This window comes from Desmodus rotundus, chromosome 8 (genome assembly GCF_022682495.2).
Source record: "Desmodus rotundus isolate HL8 chromosome 8, HLdesRot8A.1, whole genome shotgun sequence".
NCBI classification, from domain to species: Eukaryota; Metazoa; Chordata; class Mammalia; order Chiroptera; family Phyllostomidae; genus Desmodus; species Desmodus rotundus.
This window is the reverse complement of record NC_071394.1, coordinates 31,323,247-31,336,781: the sequence shown is the minus strand read 5'-3', so window position 1 is coordinate 31,336,781 and position 13,535 is coordinate 31,323,247. Positions and strand designations below refer to the sequence as shown.

General features: G+C 42.9%; 1 long non-coding RNA gene across 1 annotated transcript; it reads right to left on the bottom strand.

Annotated features, from left to right (window-relative positions):
• Positions 1-1,105: 1,105 nt before the first annotated feature.
• LOC139441118 (uncharacterized) lies at positions 1,106-13,433 on the bottom strand. Its single transcript, XR_011651532.1, has 3 exons — positions 13,122-13,433; positions 4,404-4,515; positions 1,106-1,673 (listed from the first exon to the last, which is right to left on the bottom strand). It is a non-coding gene; the product is annotated as an uncharacterized lncRNA (long non-coding RNA).
• Positions 13,434-13,535: the final 102 nt, after the last annotated feature.

Here is a 13,535-nt window from a genome sequence, read left to right as displayed (position 1 = left end):
GATTTTCCTCTAAATGCTGACTTAACAACATCTGATATGTATCTTGTATTTTTATTTTTGTTGCTCAGAGAGCTGATATTTTGTGATCTGGATTTGCTTCTTGACTGCTGCCTGTTTATAAAATTGATTATAAGCAGAGTGGTGGTTTATTAAAAATTTAAAAAGAGCAAATGTAACAGTTCTTTGCTGCCTTTACTGTTTACACACAGACAGAGGCGGCTGCCCCCTAACAAGTCAGACCTTCCATTCTCAGTAAGGGGTATTAGAGAAAAACAACCAATTAGAACTAGCAGCTAGGGTCCAAGGCTGACTTTTCATCTTACTAGCTGTGTGAACTTGAAGGATTCATTTAACCTATGCAAATCTCATTTGTCTCATCTGCAAAATGAAGATAATGCTTGTCTTATTCTTTTTCTTTTTAATAGACTTGAGTATCAAATGTAATAGTGCGTGCGAAATCCTTGAATACTGCATAGTTCTATTGTATTCAAATGCAAGACAGTATTTCCACACATTCACTAGAGCCTAGTATATAAGCTCTTCCTAAAATGTTGCTAGTGTCAACTGATGATCAATGGTCATTGGTCTTGGTGCCAATTCAAGTTCAACAGGAATCCCCAGTTGGTAGTGTGGTGAAGAAGGAAACTTAATTCAGTGCAAAACAGCTCAGTTGTAATAGTCACAGCTGGGCTATGAAACAACTGAATTGTTACACAGCAGGACTGTGAGGCAGCCCTGGGGGTGGCCCTGGGGCCAGGGGGCCCCCTGCTACCTGCTGCTCTGCTCCAGTGAAACATCTCAGCCAGGAAACTGTCTTCAGTGGAAAGAGAAAGTGCAGTCTCAGAGCCAGAGGGGAGCTGACTTACATAGATAGAGGTCCCTGTCCCATCCCCAACCCCCATTGATCCATCTTCATGCAAATGAAAACTCCAAATCTTCAGTTTGATTGATCCAAAAAACACTCTCCTGATAGCTCAAAATGGAGTCACTCTGATTGGTCAGTGAAGAAGATGATGGGGATACAGCTCTGCAGCTCTGATCGAATGGGGAAGCCTCAGTCCTATTGGTTGAAACAGGATTCCAGGAACTCCTTTATAAGGGCTGGCTCAGATGGTAGAAACACAGTGCAAGCAGGCAAGCGGTTCAGTGCAGGCTTCTGAAGTGCAGTTTGCACAAGAGGACCCTGTGTAGCGATGGCTGGTAGGGCCTGATATTTTGTTTTGGTTTGTTTTTCATTTGAGCCCAATTAGCCTCTGGGAGCATTTTTTGGGAGGGAACTTCTTTCTCAGAATTTACACTACCTATAGTGTAAGCAACAGAAATGTTTCAACTCATTTGGATACTATGACATATATTGAGAGCATAGTTTATTTATCTGCTGCCATACCCAGTGCCTGGCAAAAAGACCGGGCAAAAGTAAGTGCTCAATAAATATTTGTTGAATAAAAGAAGGAAGGAATGAAGATGGGTGGGTAGGTGTGAGCAGGTTTCTGCCTTTGGAACTGTGTAAAAGTAGGGCAGAGTAGTTGTGTGAATGAAGCATGATGATTACCTTAGGCTTTTGAAGCAGTATTTCCAGAGTGGGCAGAACTGGTTGTGGTAGCCAAAGATGAAACTGTTTTCTTTCTGTTTTGTTCCAATGGAAGCAACCTCCCTTGTAGTTTTTGACTAAACTAAGGAGATGGGAAATGACATAGGGGAGAGAGGTGGAATCAGCATTTTTTATCTGAAAATACTTTTAGTTAGCAAAACACTATCAATTAACAACAATATTTAACAGCAATTAAAAATGGAACAAAAAGTAGGTAGTACCAACCTTACTACCCACAACTGGACTGCTTCCTTTCCTGTGGCTCCTAGCCAGACAGGAATTCCTGGCTGCTCAAACCTGGTGCTTTTCCTTCTTACTATGTTGGCTCAGCTACCAATAATCTTTTTTTTTTTTTTTCACAACTACCTGTCAAAGTCTTAAACTTCTTTCAAAGATGTCAATGAATTAATTACTGGCTCTGCAAGTATTTATTGTGTTCCCTGAGTACCTACAGTGCGTAAGGATAAAGGGAGCTCATGGTCTAAATCTAGTAGGAAAAATACATATAAAAACATAATTTTAATGTTATATGCTAGGTTCTTTTATTATATAACAGCTTTATTGACACTTAATGCACACCACAAAATTCATGCTTTTTCAGTATACAGTTCAGTGTTTTCTTCGTATATTTGTGTTGTAAAACCAACATCACTCTTTAAATTTAGAGCATTTCATTGCCCCTGAAAGAAACTTTGTTTGTTAGCAGAAATCCCCCATTCCCCTGTACCTCTCAGGCCCTGACAACCACTAATTCACTTGCTGTCTGTATGGATTTGCCTATTCTGAACATTTCCTATAAATAAAATCATACAATATGTGGTCTTTTGTGACTGGCTTCTTTCATTTAGCATAATGTTTTCAAGTTTCACCCAAGTTGTAGATTGTATCAGTACTTCATTCCTTTTTATAGCTGAATAACATTACATGGTATGAATTAACACATTTCTTATAGTTAGATTTATGATCCATTTTAAGTTAATTTTTGTATAGTTATGGAAGCAGTCCAACTTAACTCTTTTCCATATAGCTATTGACTGTCTCAACACTTTTTTTTTTAAGATTTTATTTATTTTTAGAGAGAGGGGAAGGGGAGAGGGAGAGAAACATCAATATGTGGTTGCCTCTCGTGTACCCCCAGCTGGGGACCTGGCCGGCAACCCAGGCATGTGTCCTGACTCATAATCCAACTGGCCACCCTTTGGTTCCCAGGCCCGCACTCAGTCCACTGAGCTACACCAGCCAAGGCTGAACACTCTTTTTGAAAAGACTATTCTTTCCCTGTTGAATGGTCTCGACACCCTTATAGAAGATAATCTGACTATAAATTTAAGTCTTTCTTTTTTGACTCCCAATTCTGTTCTACTGCTGTATATGTCTATCCATGTCATTACCACATTGCCTTGATTACTATAGCTTTGTAGTAAGTTCGGAAATCACTAAGTGGGAATACTCAAACCATTTTCTTCGTTTTCCAGATTGTTTTAACCATTCTGGTTCCTTGCCCTTCCATATGAATTATAGGATTAGTCTGTAAGTTTCTGCAACAAGGCCACTGGGATTTTGATAGGGATTAAATCCATAGGCCAATTTGAGTAGTACAGCCATCTTAACAATATTAAGTTTTCTGGCACATAAATATGGAATGTCTTTCCATTTATATAGGTCTTCTTTAATTTATTTCAATAATGTTTGTCATTTTCATTATATTAATCTTGTACTTCTTTTGTTAAATTAATTCCTAATTACTTTATTCTTTGTGATGTGATTTTAAATAGAAGTTTTATACTTTCAATTTTGGATTTTTCATTGCTAATGTAAAGATATAGAATTGATTTTTATATGTTAATCTTGTATTCTGCAACTTTATTGAATGTTTTTTACTTCTAATTTATTTAGTGGATTCCTCAGGATTTTCTATACATATCATGCCATCTATGAATAGTTTTATTTCTTCCTCTCCTATATAGATGCCTCTTATTTTTTTTTACCTAATTTCTTGGGCTAGAACTTCTAGTATAGCAGGGATGTCAAACTCATTTTCACTGGGGGCCACATCAGCCTTGCGGTTGCCTTCAAAGGGCCGAATGTAATGTTAGGACTATAAGTGTAGCTACTCCTTAACTAGGGGCAAGGAGCTTGGTGCTGCTGCTGGGTAGAAACAAGGTGCCAGGCTGGATAAAACAAGGTGGAAGGCTGGATTCGGCCCATGGGCCTTGTGTTTGCCACCTGTGTATATACTAAGTATACTATACACGAAGCATAGTGTCGAAAATAAATGGCAAGAGCAGACATCCCTGCCTCGTTCCTAACCTTAGGGAGAAAGCACCCAGTCTTTCACCATTAAGTATGAGAGTAGCTGCAGGTTTTTCATAGCTACTCTTAATCAGGTTGAGAAAGTTCCCTTCTATTCCTAGTTTGTTGAGTATTTCTTTTTATCATAAAAGGGTGTTAGGTTTTGTTAAATGCCTTCTCCATATTAATTAAGATGATTGTGTCATTCTTGTCCTATATGCTATTAATATGGTATGTTACAATGACTTATGTACGTTAAGCCAACCTTGCATTTCTGGGATAAATTCCACTTGATCACAGTGTATAATCTATTTAACATGTTGCTGTATTCAGTTTGCTTTATTTTCTGTATTCAAAAGGGATATTGGTCTGTAGTTTACTTTTCTTGTGATGTTTGTCTGATTTTGGTATCTTGGTAATACTGACCTTATAGGATGAGTTGGGAAAGCATTCTTTCCCCCTCTATATTTTGGAAGAATTTGTGAAGTGTCAATCTCCTTTAAATATTTGGCAGACTCACCAGTGTAGCCATCTGAGCTGATGGATTCACTAAATACCATATGATCGGAAGTTCAGACACTTGGGGGAAGCTAGAGGAACAGTGGTCAGGTCTTCCTAGAAAAGTAAGGAAGCTGGAAAAAGAAAAAATAACAGTAAGAGTTTCATTTATACGGCTGATATGTTGGCAGTGTGGAGAATGGAAGGCTGGACATAGATGAGGCAGGATACTGAATATCTAGTCCAGACCCTCACCAAACATAATCTGTTCCCCCTGCCATGTGGTTATTGCTGTCACTGTTTCGAGTGGAGGGGAGGTAAGGAAGTTAGTTGTGGGCATTATACCAAAGAAGAAAAGAGCGACTAGCCAAAACATGGGAGGAATTTTGCTAGCCAACTGTCAGGAAAGATAATGCTTCAGGTTGAAGAGTGTAGTTGAAGTCTGAGTGTCTAATAAAGAAGGTGGAAAGGGGTTAGCCATACTGGTGACTCAGAGGTGCAGGAGAGCATTCCTGTGCAGACCATCTGCCACAGCATTCTTCTTACGCTTGCTCTGGGCCGGGGCATGCTCTTGAGGTGTCCACACCCCACCAGTCAGGCAAGTTCTTTAAGCTTTTCCCCTTTTATTAATTTCAAGCTCCTTAACAGCAGAGATCACATCCTATGTATCTGTATCTTCTACAGGGATTTACCAAAATCAAGACTGCATCCCTTAAAATTTCTATAGAGATTTTTTTTTCCAATGGTTCATCCAAATCCACACCGCCACCTCCTATCCCCCTACCAAAACTCTTCTAAATTCTCATGTGTCAGGCAGTAGCTCCAGAATCAGACTCCAAAATAGCAAGGTGTTTCAGCCTCAGAGGGGGACACCCAAGTACCCTTTCCATCTCCTAAGCTTCAGTGAAGAAGACCTCTCAACCCAGATGTCTTTTCTCTACCAAAACCTTAAGAAAGGTAATTTTAACCAAAATCAGCTACACAGACATCTCTGAGTCCCATCTAGAAAGCCTATTATATTCTCAGAGGGAGCACACTACCTGGGTAGTCATGGTTACAACAGGGAAAGAGCCAGGAGACCTGAGCTCTGAGTACAGTCCTGCTGCTAATTAGCTGTGTCACCCTGGTTGGGCAAGTAAGTCACTTGACTTCTTTGCCCTCTTGTGAAAGGAGGGAGTTGAAATAAAACGTACAAAGGTCTCTTCCCAATGTGAAAATAATATGCTTTGATGACATATTTAGTGCTTATTTTAACTACCATGCTATCTATAGCTATTGTAGACTGTCATTTCTTTCACGGGTCTCAAGGATCCTTCGTAAGTGGCGGGTACCTTGTAAACAAGCTGAGCTAGGCAGTGCAGGTTATAAAGTCTAAGGAGTGATATTACTAAAGTATTCAGCTGACCGTAGCTTTGCTTTTGCGGCCATGTGTACAACACTGTGGTTGAGCTATCACAGGGAGATGTTTTGCGTTGTGACAGTCTGCCCTATTTCAGTTTATTAACAAGATTTCTAAAGTATAAAAGTGGCGCACGTTCAGCACAGTGCAGTGACTAAATGTACAGTCTTTGGAGTCATGCTGCCCAAGTTAACCTTAACCTTCAGTTTCCTCAGTTATAAAGGATGGGGGGGGAGTACTTTTACCTCATTTGGTTGTGAGAATTAAATGAAATAATGCTTGTGAAGGCTTTGAATGACACTTTGGTACATAGTGTCAAACCAATAAATAAATGCTAATTTATTGTTGTCGTTATGTATGTATATAGAGAAAGATCTCCTTTCTCCTCTTTCTCCCATCAGCTCCATGGATCCACAGCTCAGAGGAAGTAAATGCTAATGGACTTTTGTATCACCTTCCAAAATGATGACCTGATTTAAAATATTTACAGAAATGGATTCTAATTAAAATCAGATATTTTTTCCACTTTCTAAGGCAGGAATACAGATTGGGACAAGAAAGAGATGTCCGATTACTGGAAGTAGTCTTTTTAAGTGTTCGTTCTCCCCTCAAACGCCAGCATAATTGATGACTACCCTCACCAAAGCCCTGCCCCAAGTTCTAAGCATGAGCAAGTTCTACTGGTTGTTCAATTGTCCATAAAGAGAATTTAACAATAAACATGAAAGCAGGTATAGGCAAAGGGACCATTAATTGACAGAGTCTAGAATTTTAAGGAAAAAAAGGTGACTGCCTAGTTGAAATAACCAATACAGGACAGCATTTTAAGTATATGGTCTATAGCGGCCATCATTGAGGGCTTGACCTCGGGGAAGCATCGCGGATGGATTTGAGATTTGAAGAGTATGTATTTTCTTCCATAGCCCCAATTTAATTTGAGAAGGGAGCAACAAGATTGAAGTAGGCTTAGAATTTTTTAATAAAGGTTTTTAATATTAGTAAATACATGTTATTTACAAACAAAGAGGTAACTACAAGAATAGAAAGGCAGCTGAAAGTGGATGATAGCAACTGCCTCTGGGTCGCGAGAATGAGTTCAGAGGGAGGACGGACAGGTGACTGCAATTTTTATTATCAATATGTAGAACTATTAGACACAAAACGGTGCACTTGTGTGACTTTGATTTAACTAAAATATATGAATTTTAGAAAACACAGGTGAGTTTTAGGAAAATCAGCTTGTTGCCAATCTCCAGACGGATCAAGGAGGCGGCTCCGAAGCCCTGGTGTGCGGTTACTTTTCCCCAAGTGAGGAGGTCGAATGAGACAAAAAAGAAAAAGCCAATGGGGCAAATTTTGCATCAAGCGGATTCATAGAACTAATGTAAAATTGTTCTTTATTCTGATATTCGTATATTTTCCTTTTGGTGTTAAAATAGCCTTTCTTTTATGAAATGAAGAGCACAGTAAATAGTAATTGGTTTTGTTTTGACACCTCCTTCTTGGCAAAATTAAAAGTGAAATCCTTTCTATGGCAGTTGCCCTTCCCTCCTTTTTTTAAATTGATTTTTAAAGAGAGAGAGAGAGACATTGTTTTATTATTCCACTTATTTATGCATTCACTGGTTGACTCTTCCATGTGCCCTGAGTGGGAATCGAGCCCACAACCTTAGTGTATGGAGCTGAAACTCTAACCAACTGAGCTACCCGGCCAGGGCCCTTCCCTCCTTTTTGGTTTAAAAGATCTGTGACAACCAGCATTCCCAGAAACCACTGGAAGAATGGAAAAGGCTAGTGCATATAGGAGAGGACAGCTGCAACCACTGGCAAGATTCTGTAGTTTTGGACTAGACGGGTTACATAAGGAGTGGAGGGGAGTGACCCAAGCATGGTGTCGCTGGGGAAAACTCCAAGGGACCTGGTGAGCAACTGGTCATTGGCGAAGCCCAGGGGGATTTTAGAGGTCTCATCTTCTCAAACATGTCATCTCTATTGTGGATTTTAATTCAAATACTACTGCTCTCTGACTTTCTTCTGTCTCCCTGGTTGCTTTTATGTCCTCTTGTTGTACAATTCCAGAGCACTGTGGACTTTTAGAATACTTACTACTGTTTGTAGCGATACATTTCTGTGATTGTGTCCCCCAGTCAATAAGGGCACCGTGTTTGTGTTTATTCACTATTGTGTTTCCAGTGGCTGACACATTTCCTGCCTGGTGCACAGTATAGTGCAAGTAAGTCCTTGTTAAATAAATGACTGAATGTATCCATCAGGTCTGACACTTTGTATAGACTTTCAGAGTCACTTAGAAGTCTATAGGTGAGAATGCACTGACATACAAATGAAAGAGATATAGAACCATCATTAAGTTTATCTTCACTGACTCCAAATGGTAGTATCTGCCAGGTATATTACCTCAACTTAACAACACTGAATACTTCATACACAAAGCAGGTGACAACGATCTCCTGGTTTTTGGGTTGCATTTTGCCAGAATAACAAAATTGGCCCTTTATCAGTCAAAGGGGTGGATAAATATGCCTACTGTAGGGAAGCAGAGGAACTTAATAAGACAATCAAAACTTCTTAAATCATTTTCTTACCCACTCCTGTCAACCCACCTTGACTTCAAAGATAAGGTTTGCTATTTTGCTTCACTCTGACTGGATTTTGGGAGGAGCAGGTATCTACTTCTAAGCAAAGGGCATGAGGCCAGGAGTAAAGGGGGACATTTCCCAGGATGTCCAGTTAATGGATCGGTTCTGTGTTCCCCAAGGAGAAGGCATATCTTGTCTGGATTTGTGGTGTATTTCCCTATGACAACATGGTCAGTAAAGTCTTGTTTCAATGTTTTAGTCTGCCTTGATGGGGTCTTTAGTCTGAGCTAATGTCCGGGGGTTCATGGCTTTTCTGGTTGGTGTGTGGACAAGCCCCTCCCCACATGGAGATTCCTCTTGGGCAGTGATTTTCAAACGTTTACATCTCATGACACCCACAAACTAATTACTAAAATCCTGTGACACACCAAAAAATATATTTTTGCCGATCTGACCAAAAATAGGTGTAATTTTGATTCATTCACAATGGACAGCTATTGTGTTGGCTGCTGTCATTTTTTAATTTGACAACCTAAGGGAAAAGACGTCAGTGCCCCTGACTAAGTTGGCAGGTATTGCATGTTTTTAAAATTCTTGCAGCACACCAGTAGAAAAATCAGTACTCTTGAGTAGTAATCTTCCTGGTTCTTGGATTTCTTTTCTTTAAGGAAAACACATCTTTACACATATCTTCTCCTCTTAAAACCTACGAAGTGTACATGCCCATCATCCCCATTTTTACAGGTGAGAAACTGAGTCCCTGTGAGGCTAAAAACACCCCTAAGGCCATGGGGTAGCCAACGTCAGGGCTGATGAATAAACTCATACTTCGTCCACACAGACAGTCTATCATAATTATTATAATAAAGGTGCAGACCAGTAATTTGTTTACTGTGTAATGCACAGAGTAATTCATAGAAAACTATAATGTATTTCATTATCTTGACCATCAGTTCTCCTTCACTTCAAAGAGGTTGGACTTGTTCAGTGAATACAGAATGCGATCTCTCTTATGACTGCGTCTAATAGAAATAACTGAGAAACATCAAAGGCTTGTGGTAGCCTCACGACACAGGCTTTCACTTTGATTTGCTTTTTAAAAAACAGATATCATTTACATACCATGCTGTCTGCCCTTTTAAAGTGTACAATTCATTGGTTTTTAGTATTTTTACATCTGTGCAACCATCACCCCTATCTAATTAAAGAACATTTTCATACTTTGAGTCACTTTTGAAGCATCTTTTCTTACGGGTACAAGAGAACAACTGGGTATGTGCAACTGAGAACTCTAAGAAAGAGCTAGAGGCCTCAAACACAGCAGGAGCCAGCAAGTGCAGTGCTACTGCTGTGGTCGTAAAAAGGGACCTGAATCGCAAGCAGTAAGAACATGACATAGTTACCACTGTGCCAATGGTCAGGTCACGGTGGACACTTGAATTTTGTCCATTTTAAGAGCTGCTCTCTGAAAGTAGTAGGAAGAAAAGGGGTCAAGGAGATGATTAAAGAGCTAGAAAGTAGATTCACAATGAAAACTTTAAAGAGCTTGCAGTAATTTAGTCTAGGAAAGTTATTTGAGAACAACCTTACAGTATATGAAAGTATTGTTTTTACAGAAAACAGCGACCTTCTCTTTCTTCCTTCTTTCATGAAGGAAAAGACAAAGAAAATGGATTCGTCCTGCAATGTAAAGGATTAGATTAGCACCGAAAGTAGTGAGACAGCCTTGTTAAACAGAATGATGGTGGCAGCCAACGTCCACTGGTACTTTTTAAAAAACCAAAGAAGAGTATAAAGAATTCCTTCCCTCAGATTCCCATGTTAACATTTTACCACATTTGCTGTTCTCTCCCTCCATATATATATATATATTTTTTAATCAAAATCATTGGAGTGTTATAGACATGATTCTCCCTTATTCCTAAATACTGGGTGCTTCTAAAACGAAGGACAGTCTCCTGCCAAACCAGAATATTATAAAAATCAGGAAATTGACACTGATATAATACTGTTATTTAATCAACAGATCTTCCTTATTCAAATTTGTCCTACCGTCCCAATAAAGTACTTTAAAGCAAGAAAAAAAAATTTTTTTTCTGGTCCAGGATCCATGTGGCCATGTTTAGTTGTGATGTCTCATAAATTCCCTTAATCTGGAATAGTTCTTCAGTCTTTGCCTTTCGTGACCTTTCATAGTTTTAATACAGGCCAGTTACTTCCCAGCCTGTTCCTCAATTTGGACCTGTTACTTAAAAAAAAAATTCACATTTGTTCTGGAAGTTTTGCGGGGGGGGGTTCCAGTGAAGAGCACAGGTAGAATGAACCTCTCTCCTCAAGGTTCCTCTCATCCACCGTGCTGATTATTCTTACTAAATCCGAACTGTTTATAGATGGGAGAGATGACAAAACACTTTTGTATTCAGAACTGATCTGCTTGTGCTACCCAGATTTTTTTTCTCGGCATTCCTGCATCTTATATGAGTTGAATTTCTTCAACAAAAGTAGGTTTGTCTCAAAGAATTAGCACCTACTCTTTTTAAGTATTTGAGACTTAAATTACCTGTAGACTCCCATTTTCAGGATCTCACCTTGGCAGGATGAACTATGCGCTAAATCAGGAGAGGAACTACAAAACCGGGGGTGGGTGTTATTCATTAAAATCAAATATTTGTTAAGTGCCTAGTATATGTCAGGCTCTGTTCCACGCCCCAAGAATACCTTTGAGGACAGAACAAAACAAAATCCTGTCCCTGTAATCTAGCTGGACAAATTAAAATTTAAATGAGAAAAATCAGAAACCAAGGATCTGACTTCCTTAAACAGGAAGAAGGTAAATCTCTGTGAAACGGAGCCCTGAGACTCGATGCTAATATAGACAACCCTGCGGAATCCCCGGCAAGTGAGCTGATAATAAAGTTCTCAGTTTCTCCAAATGAGCTTACAAATGATTAATCCGAGCACCAAAGGCTGCAAGGAGCGGTGGGGCAGGACTTCCTAAACTTTCTAATCGCTTTCCCAGCCACAGTCGCAGAGCAGCGTTGGACCTCCCGGCCGCTCGGCTGCGCCCAGCCAGTCCTTAGAACCGGGTCCCGCACCCTTAACCAGGCAGCACTTCCCGGCCCTGTAGGGCCGAGAACCTGGGAACGACGCACCCAGAAAGCCAGGCAGGGAGGGGAACCGGCTCCTCCGGGCGGCCTCGCCCACTGCACTGCAATCGGGGCGGGTTCCAGGTCGCTCCCCACCTGGTTCCTCGCCCAGACCCAGCCCCCGCAGCCTGCGGGGCTCGCAAGGTGGCTCCCAGGGTGGCTCCGGAGGTACTGGGACTAGGTGGGGCGAGGCCACCACTGCAAGCCAACCTAGGACTTCAGGGACCCTTTCCGATCTCTCACCCTACAGTCCAGGAGATGGAAGCACACGCCGCTGGAACCCAAACTGCAGAGGAGGGTGGCACCGAGTACCCTCACCCGCCCTCGCTGCGCTGCCTGACCCCGTCAGGGCCAGGTCGCCACCCGCACTCCGGGACGCCAGCTGCTACCTGCGCCGCAGGCGGCAGTGTCGAGGACCGCAGAGCTGCGGCCAGGAAACTCGGCGTCTGGGTCAGGCTCTCAACCCCCTCCTCCCCGCCCTCCCGGACTAAGCTTCAGTCCCCTCTCTACCCCGACCGCGCTTCCTCACCGTGGAGAAAGCTCGATCTCCAGCTTCCCTTGACTTACGTCCTGAAAGGTTTTCAGTTTTATACCCGGAGTGGGTTGCTGTAGCGATATCTATGTTTCTCTCTCTGCCCCCATCTCCCATTCTCTCTTACTCTAAGATTAATAATTTTTTTAAAAAATTAAGTAAAAAACAACTGACTTGCATGTTATGAATATAAAGGGATGGACACCTGGAGTCGAAATAGCAATACTTCAGACGGAATTGTGTTCCCAAGAATAGATCAGTTTGAAATATAACACTCAAGGAAACTTCACCTCTAGCAATTTTCTTTCTAAAATGTCAACAGGACCCACCACATTGCCTTCCGACTTGGTGGCGGGGGTGGGCGCCCGGCACCCCAGCGGACCTAGCCGAGCTAAACTGAGGGAGACTGCTTGGAAACCTGGCCAAATCGACAGCAGTACAAAGGCAAGGGTACGAGTAGAGGGCGTGCGGTCAGAGCGGGGAACTGATGAAAAGCTTGTTCTAGAGTACCGGATTTACGAAAACATTCGGCACTCCACGTAGCTGCATTTTACTTAGGATCCAGGGCAAATCAAAGGAAGTGGGCCCCTGCCCTGGAGGAGGTTCCAGTCTCGAACTAGCAGCCAGGACCAAACAAGACGTAGCAATTAAGGGAGTAGCTGAGAGAAAATGTTGTGGGGTCCATTGTGTCCGAGTTTCCTCCCGGGGACCCCCTGCTGCCTTTGCGGGCGGCGACTGCCTCTAGGAGCATACTAGGTGGCTGGGCATCCGGCCCCGGGAGCCCGGTTCTGCGGCGCGCGAGGGCTTTACTTCCGAAGGTGGGCAGCGCCCCGGGGTTTGGAGGAACAGGCATCCAGGCTCCAGCAGGAGGCGGGGCAGGGGTGAAGGGGAAAACAGACCACAGGTCCAGCTGTTTGCACTTAAAGGTGCGCTGGGCTCAGGAGCAGCTTTTCCGGCGCTTGGCAATAGCCCCCGCCACCTCCCGGCTGCAGTAGGCTGTCCCTCCCTCCGCCGTTCGCCCTCTCGGGGCGCCGCGCCCTGGGAAGCTCCGCACCCAGGGCCTCACCTCTGTCCTCCTTTCGTCTCCCCGCGCCAGGCCTTTTCGCTCGGCCCTTTAGAACCTCCGGCTTCGTTCCCCACAGCCCGCATTTCTCCAAGACCCCCACACCACTCCGTTACTTCCAAAGGCGTGAACCCCCTACCACCGCCCCGTAGCCTTCACCCCTCACCCTTTCCCGGTCTGGCCTTGGCTACCCTCTAGGTGGAGACTGCCTCCTCCCCGCCCAGTGTGTCTCCCCCCTCCTCCCTTCTCACCCGCCCCTCTCCATTCATCCTGCCATTGTCTCCCACCCCCTCCTCCTCCTTTCCCCAGGTGGCCTCCTCCCCCACCGCTGCCACGTCGTGGTTTAAAGGAGCCAATGGGCCGGCGCCGCCAGGTGTCTCTTACCTGCACCACGTGGGGGAGGGGGAAGGGGCGGGC